Raw genomic sequence first — 19,785 nt, forward strand, 5'->3', positions numbered from 1 at the left:
ACTTTCAAAAAGAACCGATATATATACTTGAAGGGGAAAAATTATAAGTTTCTAGAGTAAGGGCTAGAGTGGGACTAATTGGATAGCTCTTTCTAAAAGCCAGCTTAGGCATGATGGGCCAAATGGTCTCCTTCTGTGCTGTATAATTCTTTATTTATCAGTAATTATGCAAGAATCCTTCATGAAAAGGACTTAAGCACACATCAGAATGGCAAGTACGGGAAATCACCTCGTATTTTTATCTCCTAGTCATATTTCGCATAAGTGCAGGACTGCAAGGAGTGGAGAAATGAGCAGAGGCCTTTGGGCAGACTACCACTACATGTAATTCTTATTCCCAATTCAATGTACCTGTCAAAATGATAGAATGATATTGTTCACTATTTTTACGCTGATTGTAAAAAGTCTTTGCGGTCTTCAAAAAGACATGCTAATTAGACTCTCAGTCTAAAAGTACCTTCAATCCTTGTGCTGTATTCAATAATACTTAAAGTTATGAATTAAATCCAAACTTATTAAATGCAGGTTTACCATATTTTTGGTGCATTTATTGAAAAATGTTATTTTTTTTCATTCACAAGATGTGGGCATTGCTGACAAAATCTATTGTCCAGCTCTAGTTGTTCTTGAGAAAGTGATGGTGGACCTTCTTGAACTGCTGCAGCCCTTGTAGTGAAGGTATTCCCAATAATGCTGTAAGGTAGGAGTTCCAGATTATTGATCCATTGAAGTTAAAGGAATGGCGCTTTATGTCCAAGTAAGTATGGTATGTGACTTTGAGGGGAATGTGGAGATGGTGGTGTTCCCACACACCTGCTGCCATGTCGGTTTATTGTGCCAGTTTAAAAATTAGTAAATTCACATATGCTATGAAACTCTTTTAGATAGAGGGTGATTTTTTTGTGCAATTACTGTGCCTTTTTGGAGACTGCATAGACTTTCTATGATTGGCATAAAAATAGTGAAGAATGATAGCACCTGGAAAAATTAATTTTGGGGCATTAAGTGGAGCTTCAATTTCTGCATGTTTCTCTGTGCCTGGGAGATAAGCTTTTTTCAGTGATTTCTTGATTCTTGATTTAACAAAGCAACATCTTCAAAAAAAGAAACAAAGTTAACAAGCTTGTTTTCTATTTATTCACAAACACAGTGATGTAATTCACAAACTCAAACAGTGTAACTGTAACAAAGTAGTGTATAGCTTTTCTCACTCCAACCAAGCACTTGTCCTAAGGACAATGTCCCTTTAAGGTCTTGCATTATTATACCAGTGAAAATCCAAAAAGCTGTATTTGGTGACCAAATATTAGACACAAATAAAGCAGTATTAAAGATCCTGGTTCTGCTGCTCAATGAACTATTGTCTGGGACAATAAAACACATAAATGGATTTAATTGCTCATCAAGGAGTCTATTGTTTGTAGTCCCTATCTGTTTTGCACAATGCACAGTCACTGCTTAAAACATAGCTCCAAACATAATGGAATAGATTACAGTTCTGCTTGAGCACAGAGGTCACATTTTCACTAGAGGTCTGGCATTCATTTCTGTAAAATGTCATTTAAAATTGCTTTATCACACCCTTGTGCTACAAGCACTCACTTTTATCTGTGCAAGTTCATGCAAATGTAAAAACTAAAAGCAGATCTTGTAGGATAAAAGTTCTTTGCTGGAGCAAAGTATCAGAATGAAATTGCAGGGATTTTTTAATTGCAGCTTCCTAGGTATATTATTATTCTGAAAGCTAACCAGACCTTAAATGGAAATAGCAACTATTATGGGGAGGATTTCTACAACTAAAACTTCATAGAAAAGGAGGAAAGGTCCTTCACAACCTCAGGATTTCTCAAAGTGCTTTACTGCTAATAAAATACTTCTTTTGAAGGGCAGGAAGGGTGGTAGTAAGGTTATAATGACAAGATAATCTGCTTTTAGTATGGAAGTGATGTTAATTGAGGGAAAAATGTTGGCCATGACACTGGGTGAACTCCCATGCTCTTCTGCGAAATAGTGCCTAGGAATCCTTTACGTCCACCTAAGAGGGCAGAGTCTCAGTTTAACGTCTCATCTGACATCAAGCACCTCCGACAGTGCAGCACTCCCTCAGTACTGCACTGGATTGTCAGCATGAACACAGGCTTGAGCCTCTGGAGTGCAACTTGAATCCACAACCTCCTAACTAAGAGGTAAGGTCATCCGTTTAACTCGATTGGCTTAGAACATTTTGTATATTGTGCTGTTTGCTTGTAACAATCAGCCACATGACACAACTCAGCATCGCTGCTGAAGCATCCAAATATTTCAATAGGTTCACCCCTCATACCTTTCACATGGTGAAATTGTTTTCTTATTCTTTCATATTTCTCATAGCAAAATTTACTGAACATTAGTGATAAATAAGTGCACTCCTAATTTAAGCTCCAACTTTATTTTCTTAATAACTGATGTAAACTAGGTACACCGGTTTAAAGCAGAACACTAAATGACTGCTGATAAGAAATTGGGAAATTTTTCAGGCACAATGTGGAGGGGGAATTTGAACTTCAAAGAGCCAGTGGATTTAGGAATGGGCAGACAGTTAGAAGTAAAGTTAACAGCACATTGGGAAGCTGGGTCCAACATACCGACTTGTGCGTTCAACTGCAGTATGTTCAGCTGTGTGTGAGAAATCACGTCAGAAGAAGAGGATTGCCTACTTAAATCTGTTGCGATGTTAACAGCTATTTTAACAGGGCACGGTTTTCAACTTTCACTGTGGGTGCACAGCTTTCCCAGGCTTCCTGGAACACGCCAGTGAAAGCAAGGTGAGAACCCAGCAGCAATTGAAGAGCTTGAAGAAATGACAAGCAAAAAAATCCCATAGGTACTGAAACTTCACACCTGCTCCCTTTGTCTGAATGAAAGGCTTCTTTCTCAGTATTTGTTCTGCGAGTATGCTTTCACTATTTTGGAGGTGATTTCCACTACTTTAGAGGTCACTGTCTCAACATTGGAGGTTTGCGTGCCTGATCTCCACTTTCCACCTGTCACACATCAGGATGGTACCATTTATGCTGCTTTACTTCAGATGAAGACAAAGATGAGCAGCAACAATGACAACTTATTCTTACATAGTGCCTTTAATGTAATGAAATGTCCCAAGGCACTTCACAGGAACATTATAAAACAAAGTCTGGCACTGAGCCACATCAGGAGATATTAGATCAGATAACCAAAAGCTTGGTAAAAGAGGTTGGGTTTTTAAGAAGTGTCTTAAAGAAAGAAAATGAGGTGAAGAGGAGGAGAGGCGTAGAGAGGGTATTCCATGGCTTGAAGACTAGGCACTTGAAGGCACTGGTGGAGCAAAAACACAAGAGATAGGAGCAGGCATAGACCTTGCGATCCATCGAGCCTGCTCTGCCATTCAATATGATCCTGGTCAATCTTGAGCTTCAACTCCACTTTCCAGCCCACTCCCCATATCCCTTGATTCCCTGAGAGACCCAAACTCTGTCTATACCATCCTTAAACATTGCTAACAAAGGAGCATCCACAATCCTCTGAGGGTAGAGAATTCCAAGGATACACAATCCTTTGAATGAATAAATTACTCCACGCCTCAGTTCTAAAATAATCAACCCCTTATCTTGACACTGTGCCCCTGTGTTCTAGATTCCCCAGCAGTGTCTACCCTGGAAAGCTCCTCCAGAATCTTGTAAGCTTCAATGTGATCAATTCCTATTCTTCAAAACTCCAGAGAACACAGGCCCAATTTACTCAGCTCCTCGTCAGAGGACAATTCTCTCATCCCAGAGACCAATCTAGTGAGCCTTCAATGTACCATCTCCAATGCAAGCATATCCTTCCTATGGAGACCAAAACTACACACAGTATTCCAAGTGAGGTCTCACTAAAGTCCCATACAATTGTATCAAGACTTCTTTACTCCTGTACTCCAATCCCTTACAATAAAGGCCAACATGCCATTTGCTTTCCTAATTGCTTGTTGCACCTTTATGCTAACTTTTTGCATTCCTTTTATGAGCACATCCCAGTCTCTGAACATCAACATTTAAAATTTTCACCTTCTATAAAATATTCTGCTTTTCTATTCTTACAACCAAAGTGAATAACCTCACACTTTTCCACATTATACTCCATCTGCCATCTTTTTGCCCACTCAATTAACCTGTCGCTATCTCTTTGCAGCCTCTGTGTCCTCCTCACAGCTTACATTTCCACCTAGCTTCGTATCACCAGCAAACTTAGAAATATTACACTTTGTCTCTTTGTCTAAGTCATTAATATGGATTGTAAATAGCTGAGGCCCCAACACTGATCCTTGTTGCACTCCACTAGTGACTGCCTGCCAGCTTGATAATGCCCTAGTTATTTCTACTCTTTGCTTCCTGTATGTTAACCAATCCTCTATCCATGCTAATATATTACTCCCAACTCCATGAGCCCTTAACTTGCCTATTAAGCTGCTGTGTGGCACCTTATCAAATACCTTTTTGGAAATCCAGACTAAATCCACCGGTTCCCCTTCATCTACCTTACTAGCTACACCCTCAAAAAGCTCTAATAAGTTTGTCAAATGCGATTTCCCTTTCGTAAAACCATATTAACTTTGTCTGATCATCCATGATTTTCTAAGTGCATTGTTAAGACTTCCTTAATAATAGATTAGACCATAAGACCATAAGACATAGGAGCAGAAATTAGACCATTCGGCCCATCGAGTCTGTTCTGCCATTCAATCATGGCTGATAAGTTTCTCAACCCCATTCTCCCACCTTCTCCCCGTAACCTTTGATCCCCTTACCAATCAAGAACCTATCTATCTCGGTCTTAAATACACTCAATGACCTGGCCTCCACAGCCTTCTGTGGCAATGAATTCCATAGATTCACCACTCTCTGGCTAAAGAAGTTTCTCCTCATCTCTGTTCCAAAAGGTCTTCCCTTTACTCTGAGGCTGTGCCCTCGGGTCCTAGTCTCTCCTACTAATGGAAACATCTTCCCCACGTCCACTCTATCCAGGCCTTTCAGTATTCTGTAAGTTTCAATCAGATCCCCCCTCATCCTTCTAAACTCCATCGAGTATAGACCCAGAGTCCTCAAACGTTCCTCATATGTTAAGCCTTTCATTCCTGGGATCATTCTCGTGAACCTCCTCTGGACCCTCTCCAGGGCCAGCACATCCCTCCTGAGATACGGGGCCGAAAATTGCTCACAATATTCTAGATGTGGTCTGACCAGAGCCTTATAAAGCCTCAGCAGCACATCCCTGCTTTTATATTCTAGTCCTCTCGAAATAAATGCCAACATTGCATTTGCCTTCCTAACTACCGACTCAACCTGCAAGTTAACCTTAAGAGAATCCTGGACTAGGACTCCCAAGTCCCTTTGCACTCCAGAATTCTGAATTCTCTCCCCATTTAGAAAATAGTCTATGCCTCTATTCTTCCTACCAAAGTGCATGACCTCACACTTCCCCACGTTGTATTCCATCTGCCACTTCTTTGCCCATTCTCCTAACCTGTCCAAATCTTTCTGCAGCCTCCCCGCCTCCTCAATACTACCTGTCTCTCCACCTATCTTTGTATCATCTGCAAACTTAGCCAGGATGCCCTCAGTTCCTTCATCTAGATCATTAATGTATAAAGTGAAAAGTTGTGGTCCCAACACTGACCCCTGCGGAACTCCACTAGTCACCGGCCACCATCCTGAGAAGGACACCCTTATCCCCACTCTCTGCCTCCTGCCAGACAGCCAATCTTCTATCAATGCTAGTACTTTGCCTCTAACACCATGGGCTCTTATCTTACTGAGCAGCCTCCTGTGAGGCACCTTGTCAAAGGCCTTCTGGAAGTCCAAGTAGATAACATCCATTGGCTCTCCTTTGTCTAACCTACTCGTTACCTCCTCAAAGAATTCTAACAGATTTGTCAGGCATGACCTCCCCTTGATGAAACCATGCTGACTTTGCCCTATTTTACCATGCACTTCCAAGTATTCTGAAATCTCATCCTTAATAATGGACTCTAAAATCTTACCAATGACCGAGGTCAGGCTGATCGGCGTGTAATTTCCCATCTTTTGCCTCACTCCCTTCTTAAACAGGGGAGTTACATTAGCGATTTTCCAGTCCTCTGGGACCCTCCCTGACTCCAGTGATTCCTGAAAGAATACCACTAACGCCTCCACTACCTCTTCAGCTATCTCCTTCAGAACTCTGGGGTGTAATCCATCTGGTCCAGGTGATTTATCCACCTTCAGACCTTTCAGTTTTCTTAGCACCTTCTCCTTGGAAATGGCCACCATACTCACCTCTGCCCCCCGACTCTCTTGAACTTTGGGGATGTCACTCGTGTCTTCCACTGTGAAGACTGACACAAAGTACCTATTCAGTTCCTCCGCCATTTCTTTGTTCCCCACTACTACTTCTCCAGCGTCATTTTCCAGCGGCCCAATGTCCACTTTTGCCTCTCTCTTACCCTTTATATATCTAAAAAAACCTCTTGCAATATTCTTTTATATTACTGGCTAGTTACCCTCATATTTAATTTTCCTTCTCCTTATTTCTTTTTTAGTTGTCCTCTGTTGGTCTTTGTAGGCTTCCCAATCCCCTGGTTTCCCACTGTTCTTCGCCACATTGTATGCTTTCTCTTTAGCTTTTATGCTGTCCCTGACTTCCCTTGTCAGCCATGGTTGCCTCGTCCTCCCTTTGGTATGCTTCTTCTTCCTAGAGATGAATTTTTGCTGTGTCTCCTAAATTACTCCCAGAAACTCCTGCCACTGCTGTTCCACTGTCTTTCCTGCTAGGCTCATCTCCCAGTCAATTCTGGCCAGCTCCTCCCTCATGCCTCTGTAGTTGCCTTTATTCAACTGTAATACCATTACATCTGATTCCAGCTTTTTCCTCTCAAATTGCAGGGTAAATTCTATCATATTATGGTCACTTCCTCCTAAGGGTTCCTTCACCTTAAGCTCCCTTATCAAATCTGCCTCATTACACATCACTAAATCTAGAATTGCCTAATCCCTAGTGGGCTCCACCACAAGCTGCTCCAAAAAGCCATCTCGTAGACATTCCACAAATTCCTTTTCTTGGGATCCACTATCAACCTGATTTTCCCAGTCTACCTGCATATTGAAATCCCCCATGATTACTGTAACCTTGCCTTTTTTACACACCTTTTCTATCTCCTGGTGTATCTTGTGCCCCACATCCTGACTACTGTCCGGAGGCCTGTACATAATTCCCATTATGGTTTTTTTACCTTTGCAGTTCCTCAACTCTACCCACACAGATTCTACATCATCTGACCCTACATAATTTCTTGCTATCGATTTAATTTCATTTCTTACTAACAAAGCAACCCCACCCCCTCTGCCAACTTGCCTATCTTTTCGATAGGATGTATATCCTTGGATATTTAGCTCCCAGTCCTGATCCCCTTGCAGCCATGTCTCCGTGATGCCCACCACATCATACCTGCCAATTTCAATCTGCGCCACAAGCTCATTTACCTTATTTTGTATACTGCATGCATTCAGATACAACACCTTCAGTCCTGTATTTCCTGTCCCCTTTCTCATTGTCGTCCCTTTATCTGATGTGCTTGAAGTTAGATTCCTAGCCCTTTCCAAACACTCTGTCCTATTCCAGCATTTTCCTGATGACTGATGTCAGACTAACTGGCCTGTAGTTCCCTGTTTCCTCTCTCCCTTCTTTCTTGAATGGCGGTGTCCAATCTGCTGGGACTGGAATAATCAAATCTAGAGAGAACAAAAGTGTGAATGAGGATTTCAACAGCAAATGAGATGAGACGGAGTGAAGTTGGGTTTTGTTACAGAGGTGAAAATAGGGAGTCTTAGTGAAGGCATGAATGTAAGGTAGGAATCACATCTCACAGTCAAATGTGACACCAAGGTTGTGAACAGATAGGTTTAATCTCAAATTATTGCCAGGGAGAGGGATGGAGTTGGCAGCTAAGGAATGGAGTTTGGAGCAGGAACCAAAAATAATGAGTTCAGTCTTCCCAATATTTAATTGGAGGAACTTTCTGCTCATCCCATGCTGGATGTCACATAAGCAGCCTGATAAGTTAGCAACAGAGGAAGAATTGAGGCAAGGTAGAGCTGGGTGTTGTCAGTGTACATGTGAAGTTGACGCGGGACAACATGTAGATAAGAGAAAGGAGAGGGCCAAGGATAGATCCTTGGAGAACATCAGAGGTAACTGTGTGGGAACAGGGAGAGAAACCATTGCAAGTGTTTCTCTGACTATGATTAGAAAGATAAGAATGGAGCCAGCAGAGAACTGTCCCATAGTTAAACGACAGGGGAAAGCCATTGGAGGACGATGGTGTGGTCAACTGTGTCAAAGGCTGCAGACAGGTCGAGAAGGATGAGGAGGGATAGTTTACCTTTGTCACAGTCACATTGGATGTCGTTTGTGACTCTGGTAATAGCTGTTTTGGTACCGTGAGAGGGACAGAAACCTGATTGGAGGGATTCAAACATGGAGATCCAGGAAAGGTGGGAATAGATTTGGGATACAACAACACATTCAAGGACTTTGGAGAGGAAAGGAAGGTTGGAGATAAGATGGTGGTTTGCAAGGATAGTGGGGTCTAGAGTTGTTTTTTTGAGGAGCAGGATGAAGACAGTAGATTTAAATGAGAGAAGGACAACACCTGAAGAGAGAAAACCATTTAAAATATCAGCTAAGATGGGGGCCAGCAGGGTGAACATGGGAGAAGCTGGGAGATCAGTGGTTTAGTGGGAATAAGATCTAGGAAACAGAAGGTGGGTCTCATGGACAAGATGAAGGTCGATAGGAGAGAAAGAGGCAAGTTCAGGGCTAGGGCTGGGGGAGCATTAAAGGAAGCTTGGCCAGGTGGGCTCGTGGAAGGGAGGAATGTGGCAGAGGAGTCTGATCGGATTGTCTCAATCTTAGTGACAAAGAAGTCCCTGAGCTTTTTGCACATGTTAATGGTGGTGAGGGTGAAGAGGACAGGGAAGAGGAGTTTAAGAAGATGGTTAGAAGCAGTAGGGCAGTAACACCAGCAACATGGGAACCAGCAGCAGGAGCAGTACCATCAGAATCTCCAGGAGATGCTGCAGCCTTCTCCTTCCAGGCCCATCACCCCGTAGGAGAGAGGGGATGAACCTAGAGGGGCAGTTCAGAAGAGATGGTACCCATAACATAGAATTTATATGCAGAAGATCAGCTTCCTAGGCACGTCAGAATAGCAGTGCCTCAGAAGACTCAGAGTACATATGAATATACGAATTGCGGGCAGGAGTAGGCCATTCGGCCACTTGACTATGGCTGATCTGATTGTGGCCTCTACTTTCCTGTCTACTTCCTATACCTTTTGACTCCCTTGTCAGTTAAGCTACAAATTAGTACCTTGTAAGGCGATGGCAGACATTTGCAGCAAGGCCTCTGCCAAGTGAACCTGATGGCCACAGTTTACTAGTGACTGTCAAAGTGACTACTTCCCTCAACTGCAGGAGAGATTTAGAGAATAACACAGCCGGCCACCCACAAATGCATCACACAGGTGACCAATGCCATGTTTGCCAGTTCTGGCAATTATGTGCCCTTTGCACCAACGATGCCAGTTAGAATGTGGTTTGTAGCTCTCTCTGTCTTCCCAAAGGTATAGAGCATCATCGACTGTACACATGTGGTAGTCATGGCAGCCCCAGGTCACCAGGAGTGTTCATGAGCTCTGTGGGCTGCAACTCCATCAGTGTATAGCTTGGTGCAACCACAGAAAGATTACTGTGTAGATCTGTGCAAAATTCCCAAGGAGCTGCCATGATGCTTCCGTCCTGCGCCAGTCCACCCTCCCTGAACTTTTCATACCTCAGTAAAGGTTTGCCCCTTGGCTACTTGGGGACAAGGGCTATTCACTTAAAACATAGCTGATGACAGTCAAGGAGAATGAGGACCCCAAGCAACGAGGTCCAGGAGCAGTACAATCCAAGCAGTATGATAGCAAAATGTGTAACTAAGCAGGCAATCAGGATGCTGACGATGCACTTCAGGCCCTTGGTCAGATCTGAAGGTGCCCTTCAGTATGCACCAGCTAGGGCCCTGAGAATGATTGTGTTGCTCTGTATGACACAGCCCAGCAGTGAGGTTTGGAGCTGCAGGGGGAGCAAGGTGCTGAGGACATCATCACTTCGGAGGATCAGGGGGAGGAGGAGGTGAAGACGGAAAAACAAGGGGCAGAAGACGAGGAATGCAAAGTTGTCATGATGCCAGCAGTGGCATACATTGCTGCCAGGAATGCCGTCACAATGGCATGATTTAATTAGTGCACCCACCCCCACATGCTAAAAATCCATTGGCACCCCTTTACCCAAAATAAAACAGCCCTGCAATCGCAGCATCCTTTCCACAGCCACCCATTGCTCAGCTTCAAGTCTTGTCTTCTCATCCATCACAAGTGAAAAGGTCACTTACCAAGCAGCAGGCAAAAATGGGCAAGACAGAAGAGTGATGCAATCAAATATGTTTAATGTGACTTAAAAATTGAACAGAAACTTAGGCCTGAATTTTCAGCTCGGGGGGTGGGCGTGATCGGTGGGCCAGGGATCAGTCAGGGAACAGACGGCCAACCGTGATTGGCTCCCGAGCATGATTTCACGCTGGCTGGCCAATTAATAGCCAACCAGCGTGAAACACGCCTTGAAAAGCTCAGCGCCGCCGAGGTGGGGGTGGGAAGAGGGGCGATGATGTCAATGTGGGCGTGGGCCATCGCTGACGGAGAGCTCCCTGAAGGCAGAGAGCTGCCTCAGGGAGCTGAAGGCCTGAAACAGCAAAAATAAAGGTTTCAAAAGCTGAAAAAAAGTGTCCAAGCATCATAATCGGTCACCTGAAAACTTAGTTGCTGAAAATGCCGTCCACAGAAATTATTTATATTTTATTTCATCACAGAAATCTCATCCCACCCATGGATGAGGTTTATTGAAAAATGCCAAGGCCACCTGGCCGATTCACCCATCCACCTACCGCAAGGTTGGACAGGCTACGTAAAATGAGACAATTGCACCATTAATGTGCTTAACTGCCTTCTTAATTGTCCGATGGCGTGTTTCCGACTTTTGAGCAAGCCCGCCGACCAAAATATCATGCGAGCGTGGGAGGATGTTGGGACGCTCGTCCAACATCACCTCGCACGATTTCATACCCTGTTGGGTCGGGCATGCGCCCGCCCGATCAGCGTAAAATTCAGCCCTTTGGAATCTAACATTATGTTACACATGCCCTGATGCCATTACAAATCTTTTTTCTGTTACTCCTACACGGTGCTACTCCTGTGACTTCAGCAGAGGGAGATCCAGGCTGCTCACATTCCTGCTCTGACTGCTGAGATGCTCTTGGGCTGACGTCCTCTGAGCCAGTGAGGGCCCTGTCAAACACTGCACCACCTGTACCTGTACAGGAGCAGGCTCTGTCATTGGGGCTCAAGGTAGCGCATGGGGGAGTGACATGGGGAGGGAGGCACCAGGTGAGAAGTGGCAGCACTTTGAGCAGTGTCCCCATTTCCTGTCCCCATTTCCATGCCCCCTTTCTGCAGCTTCCCTCTCACAGTCCACCCGCAATTCCCTGTTAGCAATGAGCTGGAGAGCACTTTGCAGTTCAATGGGATGCTGAAGGGCCAAGGCAAGGTTTTGATCAGTCCTAATGAAGGTGGCATTCTGAGTGAGGGCCAGCATGCTGTGTTTGAGGCTCCATCCAGGTGGCCACTCTTTCCACGAACAAAGACAGCAATCTCTCTCCAAACATGCGCTGTGCCCCTGGAAAGGCTGCCAGTCCCTCTCACATTTGTTGCTGCTGATCCAGAGTTATCCTCTTTGTCAACAGCTCCTAAGGCTCAGCATTTGTGGCCAGCTGAGCATAGCTTGGAGCATTCGCTGCACTCTGTGGGGACTCCCCACTGCTGTCTCTACTGACTGCTCTTGCTCACTTGTGATATGTGAGACACCAGGTGAAAACCCAACTGCTTGTCTTACTTAAATGAAAGCAAAATACTGCGGATGCTGGAAGCCTGAAACAAAAACAGAAAATGCTGGAAAAACTCAGCAGGTCTGACAACATCCGTGGAGAGGAAGACAGAGTTAACGTTTCGAGTCCTTGTGACTCAAGAGTCAGACGGACTCGAAACGTTAACTCTTTTTTTTCTCTCCACAGGTGCTGTTAGACCTGCTGAGTTTTTCCAGCATTTTCTGTTTTTGCTTGTCTTACTTGTCTCACTGAGGTGTGTGTATCTGAGCTGGAACCTGGTCTTCACACCTGCTCATGCTAATTGATCAGGGAACCCAGGAGTCAAATGTAAATACACTGAAGGGGTTGAAAGCTACTGACAGAGGCACTGCAGCAACTTCTGGGTTCCCTGCACGTTACTGGACTCCCCACTCTCCCCAGTGTGTCACCACATTAAAATCCCCGCAATGGTACAAACTGAAATGAGATGAGACATCATATCAATGACAGCGTTTCACAAAACATCCAATAAGTCAGAGAGGGCAATTCAGAGAACATACTGCCTCAAATTGTCCTTGAAACACAACTTCACTGGACAAACACAACTTCAGCCTGTGTGCGGCCACTTCACAACAAGATATATTCAAGCTTACAGCTCATGAGCTCAGTACATCTAAACATCGTTCAATGAATGTAACAACTGACTTGTATTGAATTACATAGACTTACTACAAAGAAACAGGTCATTTGGCCCAACTGGTCTATTCCGTAATGATGTTCCACATGATCTTCCTCCCTCTCCACATCACCTAACCCTGTCAGCATATTGTCTATTCTATTCCTGCATGTACTTCTCTATCTTCCATTTGCTTCAACTACTCCATGGGTTAGCAAGTTTCACATTTTAACCAGTCTCTGGCTAATGACCAAGGCCAATCCAATGGTTTCATTTTGATGTAAATGATATTTTAACCCCATGTTAAAATGAAGTTTAAATATTAAGTACATTTTGTAAGGCAGTCAAGTCAGAGATATTGGAAATCATGATTTTCTTATTAAGTGCCAAATAACATCAGTAATCACTAGCCTTCTAACTCATCCTGGAGTGTCAGCAGAAGGCAGGGGAACATCATGCAGAGCTACTGGAAGCCCTCAACAGAGAGCAATGCAAGTCAGAGGAGTGCGTCCGCCTGCTCTTTGCTGAAGTGATGCCCACATGTGTGGTCTGGAGGTCTCCATGGGAATGATGGCAGATGCCATGGAGACCCTAGCCCAGCAGAACGCAGAGATGTGTGCAGACTTGCATTCCATCATAGTAGCCTTGGGTGAGTTCCTGCAGTGGCAATACAGAGGGAAATGGGGCAACTCGACATCCCTCCAGGTAGTCCTTCCCCTCAAGGAGTCAGGCCAGGGCCCTCGGGCACCCGAAGGGAGGAGAAGAGGCAGCTGGACACCCCTGTGTCATCCACTCAGGAATCCCAGAAGCTGTCTGTTCCCTCCAAGTCCCCTTTGCCTGGGACCCCCTCAATCTTGTCCTCTGTCACTGCAGAGGGATCAGCTAGCTCACAGGAGGACAGCCAAAGCAAGCCAGGGCCCTCAAGGCCTCAGCTCTCCAGGGGATGCATGCCAAAGTCATCAAAGACAACAGGACCAACCATTGCACAGGCTGTCTCCACCCCTGTCGCAGATGTCAGGGCAGCACCTAGAAAAAGTGGTAGATCTAGAAAAGTTAAGAAATACCGATAAGAAGTGGTTGCATGGGTGAATGCATTTTGTCATTTTATAATCTGAAAATATATTCATTTTCACTGAATAATGCGTGATGTTGTCTTTCAGCTTCATTGACAGGCTTCGTGAGTCCTCCCACTACATCCCCCCCACCCCCCTCCACTAGCAGTTCAGCTGCACGCAGCCGGACCATGAGTGATACTGGATGGCGAAATACGGATGGCGCAGCAGGGCTTTTCAGAGTCTCATGCAAGCACTCTCCCAAGCATGCAGAGCCTTGATCCATCACACTCATCTTACTGTCCTGAGCATTTTCAACGCTGACTGCTGGGGTTCTCTTTCAGCTGACCATCTGAGCTGATCTGCATCTCCGCCCACCCACTGATTGTACTCCCATGCAGCACCTATGCCTGCTCCGCTTACTTTCGATTTTGACAACGATAGTCGTAGTCAGATTTTTGTTCAGCTCCCCTGTTCTCCCCCCTCCTCCAGGTCCTTTCCCCCATCATTGTCGACCCCCCCGGCATCGCTTTCCACTTCCCCACCATCACCTACCAACCCAAACCCTTGTCTTTCCAGATGTCCAGCCTGTCCTAGGAATCCTACTCCCATCCACATTGATCTCCCTGACCTTCTCCTTCCCAAGGTCTGTGTCTGCCCCCTAATCCCCACCAACCACCGTCGCTGTCCCTTCTACTGCTACCAATGCACCTTCACCCTCTGCCCCCTCTCATATTCACCATTCCCTCCTCCTTCCTACCACGCCCACCTTCAGTTCACTCCCCTGGAGGCAGTCATTGACTCCACAGGCCCCTCTCTTGCTCAATCATCTGGACATCCCCCGCCCCTTACTCCCTCCTCTGCCCTTACTCCCTCCTCCCCTGAAATCCTTCCTCCTTCCGAACTCCCTCCTCTCCCAGATACCTTCCTCCCCCAGACATCTTCCTCCCCCTGGACTCCTTCCCTCCTCCGAACTCCTTCCTTTACACCCTTCTCCCCCTGTAATCCCTCCTCCCCCCTCCCAACCTCACTCCCCTCCAACACCTTTGTCCCCCCCTCCCAACCCCCCTGACACTTTTGGCCACCCCCAACCTCACCCCCCCCCCCCCAGTATACCTTCCTCTCCCACTACCCTTGATACACCTTCCTCTCCCTCTCATTGGACCTTCCTCCATCCCCCTCGCTGATCATCCGTAGCAGCCCATGGCCAAGACCATGATGTTCCGAAGCAGACCCGAAACATCAACGGAGACCTTCCACCTTCCATGAGCTGCTTCACGGCACAGCGATGTCCATGAGAATCCACCCAGTATGCGATGCATGTGTTCCTCCAAGGTCCAGTAGCTGTATGGCTCCAGCATCTTCTGCTCCTCGGATGTCCATGATCTGAGCAAGGCCCTAACAGTAAGTCCTGACTTCAGCATGTCACACTTGTCCTGACATGTTCTGGGCCAGTGTGTTTTCCCACCGGCACAACGGTAAATCTGGCATAAGGGGACGATTCCGGTTGGGCCTTGCCTTGCATCCCTTTAGCGGGATGCAAAGCGGGTTCCCGCCAGCCTCCAGGAGGATTCACGTTCCGCATGGTGGGCACCATCGAATGATCCCGTTGTGCTTTCATGACAGTGTGAGACTAATTTTTGTCCTTCTCGCCATATTATTCCCCACACACCGCCTGACATGATGCCTGATGCCAACGGGGCCTGTAAACCCCAGCCAGAGTATAAATCAGGACATAACAGGGGCATGTAAGAAAGATACTGCCATAACCGTAGGTGATTTTAAGCTTTATATAGATTGGAAAAATCAAATTGGCAAGGGTATCCTTGTGAATGAGTCACAGAGTATATTCAGGACAGTTTCTTAGAACAATACATTGTGGAACCAACCAGGAAACATGCTATTTTAGACCTGGTAATGGGTAGTGAGATATTATTAATTAATGCTCTCACTTAAAGGATCCTCTAGGGAAGAGTGATCATAACATGTGAAATTTCACATGCAGTTTGAGGGTGAGAAACCTGGATCTGAAACTAATGTCTTAAACTTAAACACAATTACAAAGGTATGAAGACATAGTTGGCTAAAGTTTTCTGGGAAAATAGATAAAGATGCAAGATAGTAGCTACGCAGTGGCAGAATTTAAGGAAATATTTCTTAAACTCAACAAGATATATTCCATTTAGAATTAAAGCCTCCATGAGAAGGATGAACCATATGTGGCTAACTAACTAAGTTAAGGATGGTATAAAATTGAAAGAAAAGGTGTGCAACATTGCGAAAATTAGTGATAGGCCAGGAGAATGGGATAATTTTACAAACCAGCAAAGGATGACCAAAAAAGGGAGAAATTAGGACATGAGAGTAAACTAGCAGGGAATATAAAATCAGACAGTAAGAGCTTCTACAAGTGTACAAAAGGAAGAGAGTAGTTAAAGTAAATGTTGGTCCCTTAGAGGATGGGATTTAATACTAATATTAAGAAAGGAAGAAAGAAAGGAATTAATAATGGGAACAAGTATTTTGTAAAAGTCTTCACAGTAGAAGACACTATCCCAACAATAGTAGAAAATCAAAGGACAAGAGGAAGAGGGATATTTAAAACAATCACTATCACTGGAGAAAAAAAGTACTAGGAAAACTAATGGGACTAAAGGCTGACAATCCCCTGACCTGATGACTTGCATCCTAGGGTCTTAAAAGGAGTGGCTGCAGAAATAGTGGGTGCATTGGTTGTAATCTTCCAAAATTCCCTTGATTCTGGAAAGGTCCCAGCAGATCGGAAAACTGCAAATATAATGCCGCTATTCAAGACAGGAGAGAGACAGAAAGCAGGAAACTATGGATCAGTTAACCTAACATCTGTCATCGGGAAAATGCTGGAATCCATTATTAAAGAAGTAGGAGCAGGACAATTAGAAAATCATAATACAAATCAGGCAGAGTCAACATGATTTTATGAAAGGGAAATCGTATTTGTCCAACTTAAGAGTTCTTTTAAGGATGTAACAAGCAGGATGGATAAAGAAGAACCAATTGATGTAGAATATTTGAATTTCCAAAAGGCATTTAATAAGATACCACATGAAAGATTACTACATAAGATAAGACCTCATGATGTCAGGGGTAATATCTTCGCATGGACAGAGGATTGGATAACTAACAGGAAACAGAGAGTCAGGATAAGTGGTTCACCTTCAAGTTGGAAAACTGTAACTAGTAGAATGTAAATACTTTGTTTCAGTCTTCACAGTAGAAGACACTGATAGCATTCCAATACTAAATAATCAAGTGGCAAAAGTGGGGCGGGGTGGGGGGGGGGGGGGGGGCGGGGGAGGAAATAAATACAATAATTATCACGAGAAAAAGTACTAGGGAAACTAATGGGGCTAAAGGCTGGTAAGTCCCCTGGACCTGATGGGTTGCATCCTAAGATATTAAAGGAAGTAGCTACAGAGATAGTGGATGCTCTCGTAGTAATCTTCCATGAACCCTTCGATTCTGGAAAAGTCACAGAGGATTGGAAAACTGCCAATATAACAACCTAGTTCAAAAAGGGAGGGAGACAAAAAACAGGTAACTATAGGCCAGTTATCTTAACTTCTATTATTGAGAAAATGTTAGAGTCTATTATAAAGGATGTAATAGCAGAGCATTTAGAATTACATAATCTAATCAATCAGAGTCAGCATGGCTTCATGAAGGGGAAATCATGCCTGACAAATTATTAGAACTCTTTGAGGAGGTAACTAGCAGGATAGATAAAGGGGAACCAGTAGATGTAATATATTTGGATTTCCAAAAGACGTTCGATAAGGTACCGCACATAAGATGTTGGGGGTAGTATAGTGGCATGGATAGAGGATTGGCTAACTAATAGAAGACAGAGAGTTGGGATAAGGGGGGCATTTTCAGGATGGCAACCTGTAACTAGCGGAGTGCCACAGGGGTCAGTGCTGGGGCCTCAATTATTTACAATATATATTAATGGCTTAGATGAGGGAAGTGAATGTACTATCACCAAATTTGCAGATGATACAAAAATAGGTGTGAAGGTAAGCGGTGAGGAGGACACAAGGAGTCTACAGAGGCATATAGACAGGTTAAGTGAGTGGGCAAAAAAGTGAATATAATTTGGGAAAATGTGAGGTGTATGCACTTTGGCAGGAAGAATAGTGGAGCTGAATGTTATTTAAATGGAGAAAGACTGCAGAAGGTTGCAGCACAGAGGGATTTGGGAGCCCTTGTGCATGAATCCCAAAAAGCTAACATACAAGGTCAACAGGTAACAGGGAAGGCAAATGGAATGTTGGCCTTTATTTCAAAGGGAATGGAGTATAAAAATAGGGAAGTCTTGCTAAAACTATACAAGGCACTAGTTAGACCACACCTAGAATACTGTGAAGAGTTTTGGTCCCCTTATCTAAGGAAAGATATGCTGCCATTGGAGACAGTCCAGAGAAGGTTCACTAGGTTGATTCTGGATATGGAGGGATTTTCTTTAAGGAGAGGTTGAGTAGGTTAGTTCTGTACTTATTGGAGTTTAGAAGAATGAGAGGTGGCCTAATTGAAACATGTAAGATTCTCAGGGGGCTTGACAGGGTAGATGTTGAGAGGTTGATTCTATTGCAGGAGAGTCTAGGACCAGAGGGCATAATCTCAGACTAAGGGGGCGCCCGATTAAAACAGAGATGGGGAGGAATTTCTTCTCTCAGAGGGTTGTTAATCTGTGGAATTCTTTACCGCAGAGGACTGTAGAGACTGGGTCGTTAAGTATATTCAAGGCTGAGATAGACAAATCAATCAGTAAGGGAATCAAGGGGTATGGGGAAAAGGCAGCAAAGTGGGATTGATGATTATCTGATCAGCCATGATCTCATTAAATGGTGGAACAGGCTCGATGGGCTGAATGGCCTAATCTGCTCCTACGTCTTATGGTCTGATGGCCACAGGGGTTAGTGTTGGGGCTTGAAATATTTACAATCTATGTGTTATTAATTACAGACTTAATAAAAAAGTTATGTTTTAAACTGTTTTACTATAAATTAAAAGAAACAGACTGCCCTGGAACGGGGGATGGAAATCATACTGAACTCTGCCCGGAGACAAGCCCAAGCGATTTGGTTGTCATGGGGACAGCTCAGGCCTAGGTCAAAATTCAGAAATAGAAACTCAAGTGCCAGTTTCAGACCTTGACACAAAAGAGGTGCAGCTGGTCCTGCTGGACATAGACTCCAAATTCAGAAAGACAGAGAGACCTTGCGAGGAAGACCAAAACAGCTGCTGTTGTGCCAAGCAGAGGGAAAGACTGTGTTTTGGGTTATCCACCAAGCAGAATTCTCAGGAGAATGGATTCCCTGTTGGAAGAGATGAGATTTAAAGACCAAGGAGTTGCCAGAGAATGCCTTGCTGCTGGAAGTCTGTTTGATAGTACTCAGCAGATTGAGTGAAGGACTTTTAAATGGACACTGGAAGACTCACCCTGGTGTGGTAGGGAGAAAGGGAGGAGTTTAGAACTTTATCTACAAGGCTACATAGCTGCTGAGAGTGTGGCATAACATAAAGGTTTTTGGTTGCGTTACTTGGTTAATAGCCAATCTGATTGGCCAGCTGCTCTGTAGTCCTAGCAGTGCCAGGTTTGAGTTGTGGCCACTGCTGGAAGTACAGGCAGTCCCCAAAGAAGAGGATGTTATGGAAGCCGGGCTTCAGGTGAGTCCATCATATCAGAAGGGCCTGGCTGGGAGGCCGCAGCGAGGGGGCTAAGTGGTGTGGGGAGCTGAGTTTGAGAGGCCTGGGGGGAAGGGTTAAAGGGGGAGTATGTTCTTCTCGGGGGTGGTCCCTCTGATGGGCACAAGGGATCCCAAAGGAGGTTCCCCCCCACCTCCTGCACAATAACAGCTTGCCCAGTAAAAGCTGCCAACCTGCCCACCTGGCATGAGCCTTCCCCTACCGCCGGTAATATGGTGGCAGGGGAGGGATGAAGCACTTAAATGGCCATTAATTGGCCACATAAGGGCCTCAATAAGCCCAGGCGGGGGGCACCTGATGCCTCCCTCGCCTGCCTCC

At 44.8% G+C, this 19,785-nt stretch overlaps 1 protein-coding gene across 1 annotated transcript in view; it reads right to left on the bottom strand.

Annotated features, from left to right (window-relative positions):
* LOC144696734 (metabotropic glutamate receptor 8) overlaps positions 1-19,785 on the bottom strand; it is a 429,432-nt gene that overhangs the window by 896 nt on the left and 408,751 nt on the right. The window lies entirely within an intron of this gene.

The sequence above is a fragment of the Cetorhinus maximus genome, chromosome 22 (assembly GCF_964194155.1).
Source record: "Cetorhinus maximus chromosome 22, sCetMax3.hap1.1, whole genome shotgun sequence".
Classification (NCBI taxonomy): Eukaryota; Metazoa; Chordata; class Chondrichthyes; order Lamniformes; family Cetorhinidae; genus Cetorhinus; species Cetorhinus maximus.